Below are 17222 nucleotides of genomic sequence, written 5' to 3' on the forward strand. Positions count from 1 at the left end.
CAGTAGAAGGTACCAAGGGCCCTGTAGGCTTGTAGGTAAGCTTCTCAATCAGAGACCCAGAACCAACCACTTGGTACTTGGTATGATTGAGAAATAAGATTTCATTTGGTTCAGCTGTTGAAATAGAGGTTTGGAGTTGCATACCCTAAATAATACAATGGCATTTTTGAACATCTGAATGAACATTCTTAACTGATTAACATTAAAAAAACCTTTACTATGGACATTATCATAGAATTTTCCTTGTCATTAAGAATAAGCTTCAGACATACTGAGAACAAAAGATTGGAGTAATGAATTTATATACTATCACCCAGTTTCAATGATTATTAGCATGTTCTAATTTCCTTTATAATACTCTCTCCCTTTTTTTTTATTTTGATTTTTTTTAATTTATTTATGACAGTCACAGAGAGAGAGAGAGAGAGAGAGGCAGAGACACAAGCAGGCTCCATGTACCGGGAGCCCGACGTGGGATTCGATCCTGGGTCTCCAGGATCGCGCCCTGGGCCAAAGGCAGGCGCCAAACCGCTGCACCACCCAGGGATCCCACTCTCACCCTGTTTATACATATATATTTAAATGTAGAAACAAAAATCATGATGCTTTGTCCTCAAACATTTCAGAATGTGTCTTTTAAAATAGGAAAATAATGGTAATGGTCTTCATATAATATCAATACTTAAATTCTTAAGTATTTCAAAAATTGCATTTTATAGCTGTTTTGAATAAATTAGAATTCCAGCCAGGATTCAGGCAATGCATTTAGCTGTTGTATTTCTAATCTCTCAAATCAAATAGACCAGGACTTCCCTATGCTTCTTTATCATTATTTGTTGCTTCTGTGTATATTTGTTTCCTATTGCCACTATACCAGATTACCACAAATTTGGTGGCTTAAAACCACACAATTTTATTTTCCTATGATTCTGGAAGTCAGAAGTTCAAAATGAGTCTTAAAGGGCTAAAAATCAAGATATCATCAGGACTGATTCATAAAAGAGTCCCATGAGATAATCCATTCATTGCACTTTCCACTTCTAGAGGCTACTGGCATTCTTGGCTCCTGGACACATCCTTCCAAGCTCTACTCCTCTGAGTACATCAATTTCTCTGTGTGCAGTAAAATCTCCCTCTAACTCTCTCTTATAAGGTACTCATGATACATTTATGGCCCACTTAGACAAAAGAGAATAATTTCCCCAACTCAAGACCCTTAATTGCAACTCCACTTTGCCACATAAAGTGATATTCACAGGTTCTGAGAATTAAGATTTCTTAATTTCTAGATATCTTGGTATGCCATTTTTCAACTTACCAAATGGGTGGGAAATAGATCTCTGGGGCAGCCTGTGTGGCTCAGGGGGTTAGTGCTGCCTTCAACCCAGGGTGTGATCCTGAAGACCTGGGATCGAGTCCTACATCAGGCTCTCTGCATGAAGCCTGCTTCTCCCTCTGCCTGTGTCTCTGCCTCTCTCTCTCTCTCTCTCTCTCTCTCTCTCTCTCTCTCTCTCTGTCTCTCATGAATAAAGAAAGTCTTTAAAAAAATGATTTCTGTGGTGATGAGGACAGTGGTCTTACAGAATGCCCTACATTCTGGATTTGCTTAAGTATTACTTTATTGTGTGATTTAACTTGTTCTTCTGTGTTATTTCTTTTAAAATGAAGATTAGGTATTAAAGCATGGTGGGATATAGATTAGACACTATGGGCAGAAATAATTTATAGTAGATGCTGTGAACTTCAAGTTATATCCCTGAATCAGAAGACCTGGACTGTCAGACTGCTATTGTGATATTAACTTTGATGACATTAAGGTGGCCACTCCCAGATATCTTTAGTATATTCTTCCTTTGCAACTGTCCAGACATATACAGGATTATATTTTGACATCCTATGACCATCCTATTCCCTAATAATTTACCTAATAATCTTAATTACCACTGATGATCCTATAATCTATTTTAATTCCTATCTGTTTGGTAAATCTCTGAAAACTTTCCTAATCCCTTCTTTCCTCCTTTACAGTTACAGTTCAGTGAGGATAAATTAATCTTTTTTGATACTAAATGATTTCATAAGCTCTGGTGTCATCTTTTGAACATAAATTTTCTTCGAACACTAATAGGCTAACAAAGGAGAGAATTCAGATGATTTAAGCAATCCTGCTACAAGGATCCTGTTTTGAGGTGGTTTGAAATGATGAGCCTTTCCTATATTTTATAATGATTTCACAGAAATGGTCTATTGGACCAGACCCACGAATAGTAATGACATCATGGACCTATTAAAAGAGAAATGAAACTATTGTCTTCTGTTCTTTACATTATAGTAAGAGGTTATCACATTTTGAAAGTTGAAGTATTTTGAGGTCATGTTTTATGCTGGCTGGAATGAAATTGCCCTGATGTGAAAGGTTCTCTCAGTGAAGCCTATCAGACTTGTTTTTCTCAAAAGAATTGCTTTTGTCCAGATGGAGTTCACTGTGAGAATGTGGTCATGAACACCTTTCCATTTGATGTTCATTCTCAAAAGATTATAATCATTTCACCAGAGAACTGATCAAAATTTCCCTGGAAATTTTATTTGGTTGAGATCTGGTGTAATTTTCTGTAGTACACATACTTAAAACTTCCCCCACAGCTGATGATGAAGCAGTCATTGCCAAACTCAGTCACAATGCCTAGGGCAATTACATGTACGATGCTGACCAGCTGTTTCCTTTCTCCACTAAGTACCCACTATGAAGATAGAGGGATCAGGACTTGAGGTTAGATTGAATTTACTTCCTGACAGAGATGTAGAACCAATGTAGGATCTAGAATTTTATTTTCTGAGCATAGTCATGAGGAAGTAATAGCAGGATCTTCAAACACACCAAAATAAAATGGAGGAAAAGATGGTTTCTTTAGAGCTCAAATATTTTTTTTCAAGAAAACTATCCTACATTAGAGAGTAAATGTTTAATTTTGTTTGTTTTTGTATTTTTTCACTACAAAAGGACCAGCTACTTAACTGTTCAAGATTGATAGAAAAAAAATGTATTTTGATATCCATGAAAGTAGCTGAAGAGGTTTCCTGATAGAGATTGACAATGGGCTTATGGGCTTTAAAATAGAAGCTGCTCTATTAGAAGGAAGAGGATTGTTGTGGTAACAAGAAAGATAGTGTTTCTTAGTTCTCAATGTATTAGGTGCTGGAATAAATCCTGACCCAATGCTCTTGGCATGAGCTTAAGCCCTGGGCAACCCTCTGCCCCATTATAGGAAAACCTAATTTTCTGAGGCTCTACCTTTCTGGGCTCAGTCTCAGAAAGGCTTGAGGATCTGGTGACTGACACTAGGGAATGATCTCTTCTCAAAGATACACTAAGAAGTAAGTGCTTCAGCACGCAGTGGGAGCAGAAGCAGGGAACCCAGCTTCCATCACTGCACTCTGAGCCCAAAGTCTCATGTGGGCAGGGGTACAGCAGCACTTTATTATCTTCAAGCCCAGTGGTCCTCAAACAAGCATTCCTCAAAATCACTTGGGGGACATATTCAAACACAAAATATTGGATCACAACTCCAGAGTCATGAAAATTTTCATTTCTAACAAATATTCACATAATGCCCCTGCTGCGAGCAGGGACCACACTTTCACATCTATTGTAGTTTTTTTCTGTGTGAGAGACACAACTAACAGATGGGAACATTTACCCCCATCTTGAAACCAGTGCTAGAGAACTGAGCCATACTGACTCCCCTACCCCTGTCAGGACCTCCATGCCTTCCTATGATTATGGGGAAGGGAACATGTTATAACTTAAGGAGCCCTGTAAAATGAAAACCTTTCTACTTTGTGTAGCACTACACATTTATTCCTGAATAATTAGTCAGGATGCAGAACATCACATCCTTGGCACTGGTGGTCACTTCATGGATTTGACTCAGATTTGACTCCCAAAGACCCAAATCTACAGAGTGATTATTCAACTACTACCCAGTGATTACTTGCTCTTTGTCATGGTTCAGGACAATAAAACAGGTCCAGCATAGGCCTACCACCCTCACTGAGGCACTCAGTGCATCAGCAAGACCTTGGAATTGCTAACACGGACAGGGTTCGAGAGCCCCAGGAGAAGGAAAGCCTGCACACCTGTCGGTTCTACCAGTCCCTGATCTGGCTTAGAGATTTCTGTGGTGCATAGTTAGCTGCACTCAAAAGTGTATTCAGTATACCTGATGTCATGAGAATATCCCATCCCTTCCTATGTCATTTATTTGGTTAATTAAAACAACACATCCTTGCACTTCATAATGTTAAGAGGTAGGAAAGGGTATCAAGAAGAAAGAGACTGCCTTTTGTTGTCACAGTCCATGCAAATACATGGGGGAGGCAGATAATTCCCATTAATAACATTAAGTACTAATTATACTTCATAAATGATACAGAGAAATATAACATGCACAAAGAGTGTATAGGATATGTTCTAGTTTGATCTCTGAGGAGGGGATATCTGAGCAATATGCATTGCATTTATATAACACCCACCCAACAGATCCGCTAAGCCCCCACTTTGCGAAAGGCATGGTGACCCATTTCCCCAGGGCTTCCAGAGCAGTACTATCCAAAAGAACTTTCTGCTAGAACCTTCTGGTAGAAACTGCCTATAATTTCTACCTGGTCCACAAGATAGCTTCTAATTACATGTGGCTATTGAGTATTAGAAATGCTATTTGGATGCCTATGGAACTCTTTTTGCACAAGTTTCTTAAAGTGACATGTGCCTAGTCACCACCACATTAGACAACTCTTGCAGACTCTACAGTGACCCCAGAAAAAGATCCCTAGGGTTCACTAAGGATCTGCAAAGTTTGGACAACTGATGGAAATGCAGTAAAACAGAAAGCCAAACATTTAGTTCATCCTAACACACTCCCAGCTTTGCTTATTGTAACCTTCTGTTTCCTAGCTATGTTGTTCACTTTTCACTTGACACTATCCAGTATATTTCTGCCAAGATCATGGTTTTTTCTTGCCAGTTTGTCTGTCTTTCTGATTTCTTGCTCCATGATCTTATTGTTTCTCCCTCTAAATGTTAAATATTCTTTTCCCCCCCTTCCTTTAAAACTAATCACAGTATTATATTGGCCCTCTTTTGGCTTTGAGATATATATATATATATATATATATATAGATAGATAGATAGATAGATATAGATATATCCCTTAAATTCATACACTTCCTAAATTTTCTTCTCAAGTTCATATCTTAGAAAATCGACTCAAGTCAATATATTGGATTCAATACTGAACATACTAAGAATATTTTGCTTCAATAGAAATTATCATTTTTAAAGCATCCCCACATGTATTATATAAACAACCCAGTGAAGTTTGTAGGGTGAGTTAGCCAACATCGCACAGCCTGTTTTTATTTCCTTAATTGTTGTATGTGTGTCCTTTGTGAGACTGTACATTTACTAAGGACAGAATCTTTGTCTATCCACAAATACCTTCCCATTGTGCAGCAGTGTCTGGCCTAGAACAGATGTTCAATAAATATCTGTTGAGTAAATAAATCATCAGAGTCTGGCCTCTTGCCTTATAACACAGACCATAATCAGTCATATTTTCTAAGTCTTTGCATAAGGAGTTTGTATTAACTTTCTGCTCCTTATCACTAATGTTATGCAAATTAATGCATCAAGATCCCAGCATAAAACTCCTTTGGCAATAGAAGATCAACAGTGATGTGTCAGGCACATAGTCGATTACTCACTTATTTCTATGATGCACATAAAAAACTTCTGATTTCTAATCCCATTGGATTAACAGGGGGAAAAATAGAAAAAGCGAGATTAGGACACAAACCAACTCAAAGGCTATGTGCATCCTGACTTGAAAAATTGAGTTTGAATCAAAATAAAGTTTGTCATCTTCAGCAATTTCCAGAAGAGGATTCTCTCAGAATGATTTTAGTTGCATTTACTTCAAACAGAGAATATTAAGACAACTTAAACAAGAGAGATAACTTTCTATTTAGGTTTTCTTGTAGGATTGAGAGATGAGCGGTGTTGGCCATAGGGTGGCAAGCGTGAAGGCAAGCTCGGCTATACAAGCATGTCTCTCTCCATAAATGATTGCCTGAAAATCAAACCCAGGCCCTTTTTCTGCATTTTAAAATGCGGTATCACTTCGCAATGATCCGTTCAAGCATTTATAAGATGGATCATCTAAAAATGATCACATGCCTCAGCAAACAAAAGCCAAGCAGAGGGAAATGTTGTGGGAAATCTCCCTGGGCTGTGTCCCTGCTATCCATCACTACCACGGACAGAGAGGAGATGGCCCCGTAATAGAAACGGGCTAATTTCTTTAGAAATATCTCATTAGGCCCGCCCTTCCCGAGCTGCTTCTCCATTAAAATGTGATAAATGAATTCTGCCATTGCCAATTCCAGCCTGTCCTTTTTTTTTTTTTTTCCTTAATGAAATGAAGATGCGTCATGCTGGCAAGCACTCAGGACAGACATAATTATTCATGGGATGCTTGGAGTGTGCAGTAACCCAGCCTGTCCCTACCCCACAGATACCGGGGGTGGGAGCTTCAGAAGCCAAAGAGGTGCCTGAATAAAGAGATTTATTTTCATTTTACTCAGGGGGAAAAAATGCTATGGTTGTACACTCGCTCTTAGAAGTTTTTCCTCCATGTATTTTTCTCTCCATCTGAGATAAATGTGTATGTGTAAGGAGATATATGTTTGGCACTCGTTCTTCTGGATTTTGAATATGAATCAGTTTAAGGCCATATTAAGTTTGATCAAAGTTGAAATTTATTTTTTTAAAATGTCATATGTAGGGCAGCCCTGGTGGCTCAGTGGTTTAGTGCCGCCTTCAGCCCAGGGCCTGATCCTGGGGACCCCGGATTGAATCCTACATTGGGCCCATTGTGTGGAGCCTGCTTCTCCCTCTGCCTGTGTCTCTGCCCCCACCTCCCTCTCTCTCTTTTAGGAATAAATAAATAAAATATTTTTTAAAAGTCTAAAAAAATGTCATATGTAAAACATATTGTATCTAGGGGTGATGCTCTATTTTAAATAATGGTCTTCCTTTTCAAACATTAGAGACCTAGATAGGCAGGCATGCAGCCCCCAAACAGTGCAATTTCACTTCTGAATACCTGACTTGCCTTAGCTACCTGTTACTTCTGTAATAGAATTATAACTATTACTTGATGTGTCTCTACCGCTGGGCAAAGTTAAGAGGTTTTTCTCATCATTTCAAAGTCTTTATTTAGTCTTTCAGATGCTCTGCTTTTCTCCTGTACCCAAATTAACACACAAGTAAACCCACTGTTATAAAAGGATCTGAAACTCAGACTCAAATGGAAATGCCTATCATCTCAATGTGCTACCTCCGGGGAAAAAAAGAAAAAAATGCTATTTGTCAGAGCCAGGCTTTTTTTCTAAGGCAAAACGTCTCTCTCTTTCTCTCTCTCTCTCTTTCTCTCTGTCTGTCTCTGTCTCTGTCTCTGTCTCTCTCTTTCACACACACACACACACACACACACACACACATACACACACACTTTGGTTTCTGACTTTGCTGGGCTCCCCAGGCTGCCACACGAACCATACCTCCTATCAATCTTTTGTGCTGCTTTTAGCCTGTACAATAGCACTAAAATTTACAACTGCTGGAAAGGCATTAGGAGAAAAATAGACAACTCCAAATTTTAGGGAACTCATCACCAAACGAAGGTATCTACTTACAAAGTCACTTTTCTGCTGCTTTTTAGATCTGTTATATCCTAATGAGTTCACCCTCTTTGTCATTTTGTTTCTATTCCTGAGAAAGGCAGATCATTATTTTTGATAAGGAAATTTAGCCTAGTCTTAGGTTATGGAATTTATAACACTGTATATTTTTCTAGCAAAATCTTAGATTCATTGCCATTTTTAATTTTGGAGATAGGCAGGGAATTGTATTTCTGAAATGTGCTGTATATTTAGAAACTGAAACAGATTCTTTTCCTACCCTGCGTGAGCCTGGCAGAGTAAGAGAAGACCTCAGACCATACTCTCAGTTTCTTCCAGGTTAGCAAGAAGTTGCTTGTGGGAAAGCACGTCTTGATTTCTCTGTAGTTTACGAATCTAAAAATCACTAGGTAAGGCTAAAAACAAGCTAAGTATGGAAAGGAGACTAAAAGGTAGGGCAAGCATTGATAGCACAGCAAACAAGACCTTTTTACAGATCTTTTCTGGTGATTTAGAAAATTAAACGCATAGTCAAAAATTTCCATATGAATAATCCAAAGATCACATAATTTCAAGACACCATGTTTCTTGTCACTCAGTTACTTCAAGGTCAGGAAAACATTATAATAAGGACAAATGAGCAAACTAGAATTATTGAGTAATAACCATTGATCTGTCCAATGCTAAGGAACATGACTTATTTCATTTTCAGAAGAATGAAGTTACCTCCTATGAAGTAATGTGCCCAAAGTCCTACACAGCTCACCTCTGGGACAGCCAAGTCTCCCTGCCTCCTGAAATTGGGTTCTGAACTATTTTATGCACTGGGCATGTGGAGTTTTTCTTCTGACTGATCATGCATTGTTTCATTTTATATTTCATCTCTTAGCTTCCTGCCTGAGGATCTCATGTTCCTCCAGCTATCCTCTAATAAACTAAGGTGATTCACTGTAAATATTTCCCAGCAAGAGAGGGCCATTTAACTCAAAATATATCTGAGAATGGGAAAACTCTTTTAGCAGCACTCTGCTTGTTAAACTTTCAAGTGCCCATTTGTGTGTTTGCCATCCTCCACAGCTGGCTTAGCTGGGAACTGATGATAGCTCAAGCTGCAGGACAAATAGCTCTGCTGAGTTTTGTGCAGGAGGGCAGCATCTGCTGGCTAAGCAGAGTGTCTGCAGAGAGAGAAAGAAAGGGAGAGAGACAGAAAAAACAAAAACAACAAAGGAAAATGACTTTAAAATCAGTGACCTAGACAAAAGATAAGCGACAAGGCCCAAGAAGAGAGGGCCGGTACCAAGATTAGAATGTGTGGAGCCAACTGGCAAACTCCCATAAACTGTGCAAAAGGTGCTTTACATGGAAAGAGTCATAATCTGTAGTCTTCTAAAATGAGCACCACTGATTGTGAGTTGAGTGTTTGAGATTTAGCAGCACCAAAGGAGCAGTGAATCAGGTTTATACAACTGTGTCACTATGGTGCCCACACCTTTCACATAATATAGAAAAGACAGTTTGCCTATACCTAAAAGTTTGGGTGACCCAGAGATTTAGAGTATTTTTTCAATGGATCTCAGTCAGAGCAAGCCCAAACCAAACCATTCAGGTTTGGAAGATCCTCCTCCCCCTTTTCCTCTTCCCTCAGATTCCTTCATGGCAGCTCTGGGCCATTCTGACCCCTAACCTAACAAAGGTGCTCGTTCTCTTTTATTTACCTCTGACTCTCTCCCTTCAACTTCTGCATCAAATCCTAGGGCTTAGATATTCTCCCATAAATAGAATGGCAGGTGTTCTTCCTAGTGGCAGGTGTTCCCTAAGCATCATCTCAGTGGGTCATAGGGTTGTTACCTACTTCCTTCCTTCATCTGTTCCCCCTTGGGAGCAAGTACAGTAGTTGGAGCATCTGGGCTTCACCTCAGCTTTGACTATTTTTCTCTTCCATGTCACTACATATGCTACCCGCCTCTCTATCAGCCCACTGCTCCCCCCACACACAACCTTTATTTTAATTTGCTTACAACTTTAGTCTCTTCTCCACAGGAGTATCATGGCTTTGACATTTCCAGTATATTCCAGCATCAAACATAGTATCTGCTGTGTAGCAGGTGGAATAAATCTCCTAATTATTAATAGCCATGAGTCAGAGACTGCACCTTCTCATTCTTTCACAATCTTATTACAAAATGGACTTCTCTAGGATAGGATTTTTTGAAAGATAAATATATGTTAGGAAGTTTGCTTATTGCACAGCATAAACCTTTGGTAAACAGATATAGGAGTATTATGTTTGAAATAATCTTTAAACTTCCATTTATCCCAATCCTTAGCAAACCAGAATCTGGCTTCTGGAGGAAATATTCTCAGCGTGACCAGAACAGAGAAGGAACAAGCACTGAATGGCAACCAAAATTTACAAACATTAACCCCATCATTTCTTACAACTGGACTGTAAGGAAACTAATTTCTTCAAGTTTTGAGATTTAAGATAAGAAAAACTGAGGTTCAAAAATTTAATAGGGGTGCCTGGGTGACCCAGTCTGTTAAGTGTCTGCCTTCCCTGCTCAGTAGGGAGTCTGCTTCTCCTTCTGACCCTCGTGCCCTCATTGTCTCCCCAACCCCTCTCTCAAGTATATCAGTAAATAGTCTTTTAAGAAAGCTAAATGACTTTTGGTAGGCCATACAAATAGAAAATGGTGACCCTGGGCTTTAACCCCAGTTTATACTGTGAGCATCTGAAGTGCCCCTTCTTTCTGTTGCATTTTATTGCCTGTTCTGGATCAGGAAAGCAGACTTACTCATGAGTTATCAGAGATATTTTGGGGTGATACTCTGTCAGCTTGCAAGAAAGTGTTTCCGCCTACAGTCAGGGCTAATTTATGCGCTGGAAGTTGTGGCCATATTGTTCTTGAGTGTGAACACAAATTGACTCAGTACATCAGCCAGAAGTAGGTCTTCCTTTGACAGCTGATTCCATGACTTGCCACATTTTCAAACTCCTCTGGGTGTCATGAAAGAAGGTGGATGGGCATTTTACTTAAAAAAAAAAAAAAACATGAAGAAGAGGGTTGCTATTTCTGCAACATTATAAGGTTATACTTTACTGGCTAGTAATACTGACTTACCCTAATATTGTGCCAGATAGAACTGACTACATTTCTACATTTAGGAAATTGAAGTATCTAAGACAAACACCTGGAATAATTTGGCAGGTGAGTAGGAATGGTAGTGAATCATTTTGGAGACGTGTCACAGCTATTATCCTCTTGAGAAATGGCCATCTCCACAATCACAAACACATTTACACCATTAGTATGAGGGGAGAAGTGGGATATTTTTCTTCACAATGCTTTTAACTCTGACTCATAAAGCCCATCCTTCTTTCTCTCTCAAGTCAACCTCCAAAGAATGGCTCTCTACTCTGTATTCTCACTTCTATCAAGAAAACAGCATCCTTATTGTTAGAATTTATTTCTTTAAGATTTAATTTCCTTAATTGTGTTAGTATTTATTATCAGTGGGGGAAAAAAACAGAACTCCTCCAAAAACAAAAGTTACATAAAATAATAAAACAAAATTTTATGAATTGAGTAGGAAGAGAAAAATGGGAATGATAAACTAAACTTTGTCATCTCAAATGTCATGTACCTTAAAAATACAAATTCTGTATAATAGTTTAGGATTGGTAGTAAATTTAGAAATGGAGATTTTGTTTCTTGTTGATGTAACAGGATAATCTTAAATGACTTTAAATTCTAAGAAGGTAGCAGACACAGCTAATATGTTATACCATAAGAATCTATGGAAATGACATGTTAATGACTTTTTACTTATTTTTTAATAAAGAGCTGACCTCATTAGTTTAGGACAACACAGATTACCAGACCCAGTAATTGAATTCTAATCCTACCTCAGTCTTTAAGAAGCTATATGACTTTGGACAAATCATATCTCTGGGTCTCAGGTCCCATCTGTCTAATGAAGGGACAAAATAAAATAATCAAAGTCCTCTTCTAGCCCTCAAATAATAAGGTGTCATTTAACAGCTATGAATATAGACTTACATTTTAGTCATTGAAAATATAGATACATTGTTTCAACAAATGCACATCCTCTAGCCAAACACTACAAAAAATACAGAAATAAAACAGCGAGTATTTCTATTTCATTAGCAACTCCCTATCCCAGTGTCCAAGCTAAGACTTTTTCAATGTGGTACATGGAACCCAAGATGTAGGAATATACCGTAAAACTTTCTTTCTTCTTAACATTAGCACTCACTACTAAAGCTACAGTGAAATCTACAGATGATTACATGATTAGTTTTTACTGTAAATAATATTACATATCCAATTTTACTCATTCTATTTTATCTATTCATTAACTTGATATGTGGAGAGTGATATACAGATGCACATCAGGTTTAGAAGATTCCTTCAAATGAGGAATAGAGACGAGTTTCTAGGTTCAGGATAACAAAAACATTACAAACTAAGTTCCTACTATAGGGATTAGAATCTGATAGGATTCACCTAAATGGAATTCCCTTTAAAAATTCAAATCCTTTGGGGTACCTGGGTTGTGGTTGAGCATCTCCCTTTGGTTCAGGTCGTGATCCTGGGGTCCTGGGATCGAGTCCTGTGTCACGCTCCCCGCAGGGAGCCTGCTTCTCCCTCTGCTCATGTCTCTGCCTCTCTCTCTGTGTCTCTCACGAATAAATAAAATCTTTAAAAAAATTCAAATCATTTTATTTTTTTTTTCAAATCATTTTAAAAGAGAGAAAATGTAGTTACTGATAACCTTCTGCATTTGCATTTGTCAAATCAAGTTATCTAATTCAAGATAGCATCATAATAGAATACCGTCAGAAGATCCATGTCTCCTGCCTGGAAAATGAATGATTGCCCTGTTAAGTAGCAATGGAAAATAGTGCCTTATGAGGCTCCCATCAACTGACATTATGTCTAGGGGTGAAGCTACTGGCACTGAAGGGTCTTAATCATGCTGAAGTTCTAGGGAGTTTAAAGTATATAACCTACAGAGTTCAGTGCTGAATCCCAAAACACAAGCAAATGGACTTGCACAAAACATTGCACATATGGGATGGAGTAAACATTGTTATAAAAGCCCTATCCAAACCACAAACACAGGCAGCCAAAGCAGCCTACTGATAATGAAGGGAGCAATGAGATGTGTGGTGTTGTCAGCCAAGACCCTGAATTCAACTCCTGTGGATGTTGTTCCTCCTCTGAAAAAAAATTAACACTACTACTCAACACTTCTAGTTTGATAGAGACCTTTAATTATGTTCTTTCCACACTATCCAAAGCTAATACATAGTCACACAAGAAAAGGCACATCTTCTGAGGCTTTGAAAAATCTGGTTCACGTCTCAGCTTTTGTGCTTATTAGCTGAGTGACATTTGGCAAAATTCCTTCACGACCTTGAGATTCGATTCCTTATCTTTAAAAAAGGGATATTTGGATAATCTTTGCCATATCTACTTCACCTAGTTGTTTCTTGGGAAAAAGTAAAATTATATATGTGAAAATTCCTTGTAAGCTATAAAGCAATATTTAAATGTTAATTGGTAAAAGGAGACTATCTCATTAAAAAAATGGCAAGGGCAGCCTGGGTGGCTCAGCGGTTTAGCACCTCCTTTGGCCCAGGGCCTGATCCTGGAGACCAGGGATCGAGTCCCACTTCCGGCTCCCTGTATGGAGCCTGCTTCTTCCTCTGCCTGTGTCTCTGCCTCTCTCTCTCTGTGTCATTATTCATGACAGCATGAATAAATAAATAAAATCTTTTTAAAAAATTAAATTAAAAAATGGCAAGTTTCATGGGGTGTTTTTTTTGGGGAGTGGGGAGTTTATTTTAACTGCCTAGCAGAATACCTACTATCAAATCAATGCTTTCTCAGTGAACTTTTAGATAATGTCCAAGGAGCAGAATTAGGCATGAATGGAGGTGCTGGGAATAGCTGAGTATCTGGATGATACCAAAAAGACAGATTAAAAAATATTTGGGTATAGCTCAATGTTTTCTGTGAATCTGAGTAACAGAGCTTTGGATAGACAGGCTTAAATGGAAAACTATGGTTGAGGAATTCAGAAGCAAAAAGGGAAGTGTAGAGATTCTGGACCATTTGGTATAGTTGAAGGGATAATAGTAGGTAGGAGGTGATGGGGATTTGGGGAAGAGGGAGTAGGACTTCCCAGTTCCTTTCTGCCTCTAGGACAAAAATTGGAGGATATAAAAAGCTGTATGGTTGGCTCAGGGTTGGGGAGAGTCAAGGACTCTACATACTATACCCAGGATAGTGGTAGAGCAGAGAACTAAGTGGCTCTGATGGAAACCCCAATTCCCAACAATGTCAACAAAATGTGTTCCATACCTGAATATTGAGATTGTCAGAGGGTCTTAAAGAACTTTAAGTGTGGATATGCAGGTCATTTTGCAAAAGACAAGAAGAACCCTGTGCTTCCACCACCTACATTGTGCATCTATCTCTGTAATAAAAGCAGCCCACTATCTGAGATTCAGACTTAGTAGCAGTGACAGTGACCAAATTTGGGAAGAGTCTTTTTTTTTTTTTTTTGGTATCATCACTTTTTTTTACATTTGTTTTTATTTAAATTCAATTTGACAACACAGAACACCCAGTGCTCATCCCATCAAGTGCCCTCCTCAGTACCCATCACCCATTTATTCCATCCTCCCACCCACCTTCCCTTCCACAACTCTTTGTTTCCCAGAGTTAGGAGTCTCTCATGGTTTGTCTCCCTCTCTAATTTTTTCTACTCAGAAGACTCATGGTGATGGTCGTTAGGCCACACCTTGAGGCACTAGGGGTTCAGCAAGATGATTTTAGCACGGGTTTCATTGTCCAAGGCTAGGTCTTGAAAAGTACATTGGTAGAAAAGGCAAGAATGAACATTTTTGAAAAGTGTTTCCTCATAATCCAGGTGATCGCAACATGGACATGGGACATTATATATATATATGTGAATAATATATATGGATAAATATATATAATTGAATATATATGAATATATTTGAATATATATGAATAAATAAGTAAAATCTTTAAATATATATATATATATACACAGAGAGGGAGAGGCAGAGACATAGGCAGAGGGAGAAGCACCAAAAAAATGAAACTACTAAACAGGCTCACAAGAGTTGCATCTTAATATATTCAAAACAGAACTCCTAACTTCCTTTATTCTGCACAGCCAGGACCATTTTGCCCCACTTAACACTTTCCATCATGTCTTAATTCAAGTTCTCCAGAAGGTATTCTGTCCCTCTCCATCATGAAACAAAATTGCTTATAATTTCTCATAAACAACCCATTGTCCGATTTTCTTAGAGTTCACAAATATCCTTAATTAACCTCTAACTTTCATTTAGTTATGCTGCTCAACCCCATCCTACCACTTACTGATTTTGTGACCTTTGGAAAGTTATATGACTTCCATAGGCCTGAGTTTGCTCATTATTAAATTGGGGAGTGATTCTTTTATTAATTCATGCTCCAAAAACATATGTGTTGGTCTCCTACCACAGTGAACAAAACAGACAAACATCTCTGCCCTCATGGAGTTTTCATCTTAGTGGAAGATATAAACAATTTGACATACAAGTAAAATATCAAAACAGGTCAGATTGTAATAAATACTTTAAAATAAAATAGTGTAAAACACAAATTGCTGGAAGTTTCTAGGAGAAGCATCACAGAAGATCTTCATACAACATTGAAGGGAAGAACTGAGGGAGGTGAGGATGGAAATTATATATCTAATATTTGGGAAAAGCACTTCAGGCATGGAGAAGAATGAGTGCACAAGCCCTGAGGAAGAAAATTAGTATAGTAGGAGATTGAGTAAAGAAGAAAGGTAATTAGAGATAAGAACAGAGAGGTAACAAGAGTCAGATCACGTAGGACTTTATAGGGCACAGTAAGGAATCTGGATTTTACTTTGAGTGAGACTAGACTTTATTGGGAGTCTTTAATCCAACTTAAATTAAGAAATAAAAAACACAATTCTATGTTTGCTAAGTTGAAGGAGGGTAAAGACATAAAGAAGACCACTTGGGAGGCCAAGACAATTGGGTGTGATGGTGACCTGGATCAGGGGTATAGTGGCAGAAGTGATGAAAGGTGATCAGATTCTGAATACAGTTGAACTGATCAGATTCACTTATCAGATCTACTGAAAAGATTTACTGAAAGAGCAGATTTGGATATGAGAGAAAGAATCAAAGACAATGGGTTTTGGTTCTGAGCAACTAGAATGAAGTCACAATGAAATGAGTAAGGAATACTGTGAGGGTGGCCCTTTTAGGAGGAAATATTTGGATTCTTATTAGAAACCAAAGTGCATATGTCAACTAGTTGGTCCAATACTTAGCCCTAGAGTTCATGGGACAGGTCAGAGATACATATAATTTGGGGGTCATGAGAATATTTAAAGCCATGAAGCTGCATGAAACTACTAAGTGAACAAGTACAGATTAAGAAGTGAAAAGATCCCAGGACTTATCCCTAGGCCCCTCCAATACCTAGAAGTGAAGAAACTGTAACATAGGTGAAAGTAAAATACAGAACAACAGTAGATAAAGGGACAAAACTAGGGTTAAGTGGGATTATGCTGGCCTAAGTCTCTTTTATTGTAAAGTTTTATTGTATTAATTTAAAGTACACCATAGTGACTTAAGAAAACATATGACATTCCCTGGAACAACCACAAAAATAAGAATACAAAGACACAGAGGTGAAGGTCAGTGGAGGAAACAAAATGAAATACTAAGAAATGATTAATTTAAACATATACAGAAAAGGAGACACAAGGAACAAACAGATGAGATACACAAATAAGATGGTAGACAAGGGTAACCAAAATAGTCATTATATTATATATAGACTAAGTACTCTAATTAAAATATTATCAAACTGAATAAAAAAATGTCTTCAAGAGAGAAACACAAAATGTAAAAACACATGTTTAAAAGAAAAGGTTAAAAAAAAGCTGATGTGGCTATATTAATAATGGAGTAGATTTTAAGAAACAAAACCTCTCACATTTGCTCATGGTACATTCTCTTTGGAAAACGTCAACTTATAAAGTTAAATGTACAGCCACCCAATAATCCAGAAAACACCCCCCAACATGTTTACCCAATAGAAATAAAAATGTATATTCATACAAAGACTTTCTCAAGAATGCTCATTGTTGCTCCAAATATAGGAAATAAGTGAGTTAAATGGAGAAACTAACTTAAATGCCCATGAATAAAGAAGACAGTACATAATGGGATTCTAACAGAAAAAAAAATGATCTACTATTACATGCATTAACATGGAGAGATCTCAGAAATACGTTGAGCAAAAGAAGTCAGGTACAAAATACTACATATCCTAAGTTCCATTTACGTGAAGGTCAAAAATAAGTGAAACTATAGTTATAGAAATCAGTAA

The sequence above is a fragment of the Nyctereutes procyonoides genome, unplaced genomic scaffold (genome assembly GCF_905146905.1).
Source record: "Nyctereutes procyonoides isolate TBG_1078 unplaced genomic scaffold, NYPRO_anot_genome, whole genome shotgun sequence".
Taxonomy (NCBI): Eukaryota; Metazoa; Chordata; class Mammalia; order Carnivora; family Canidae; genus Nyctereutes; species Nyctereutes procyonoides.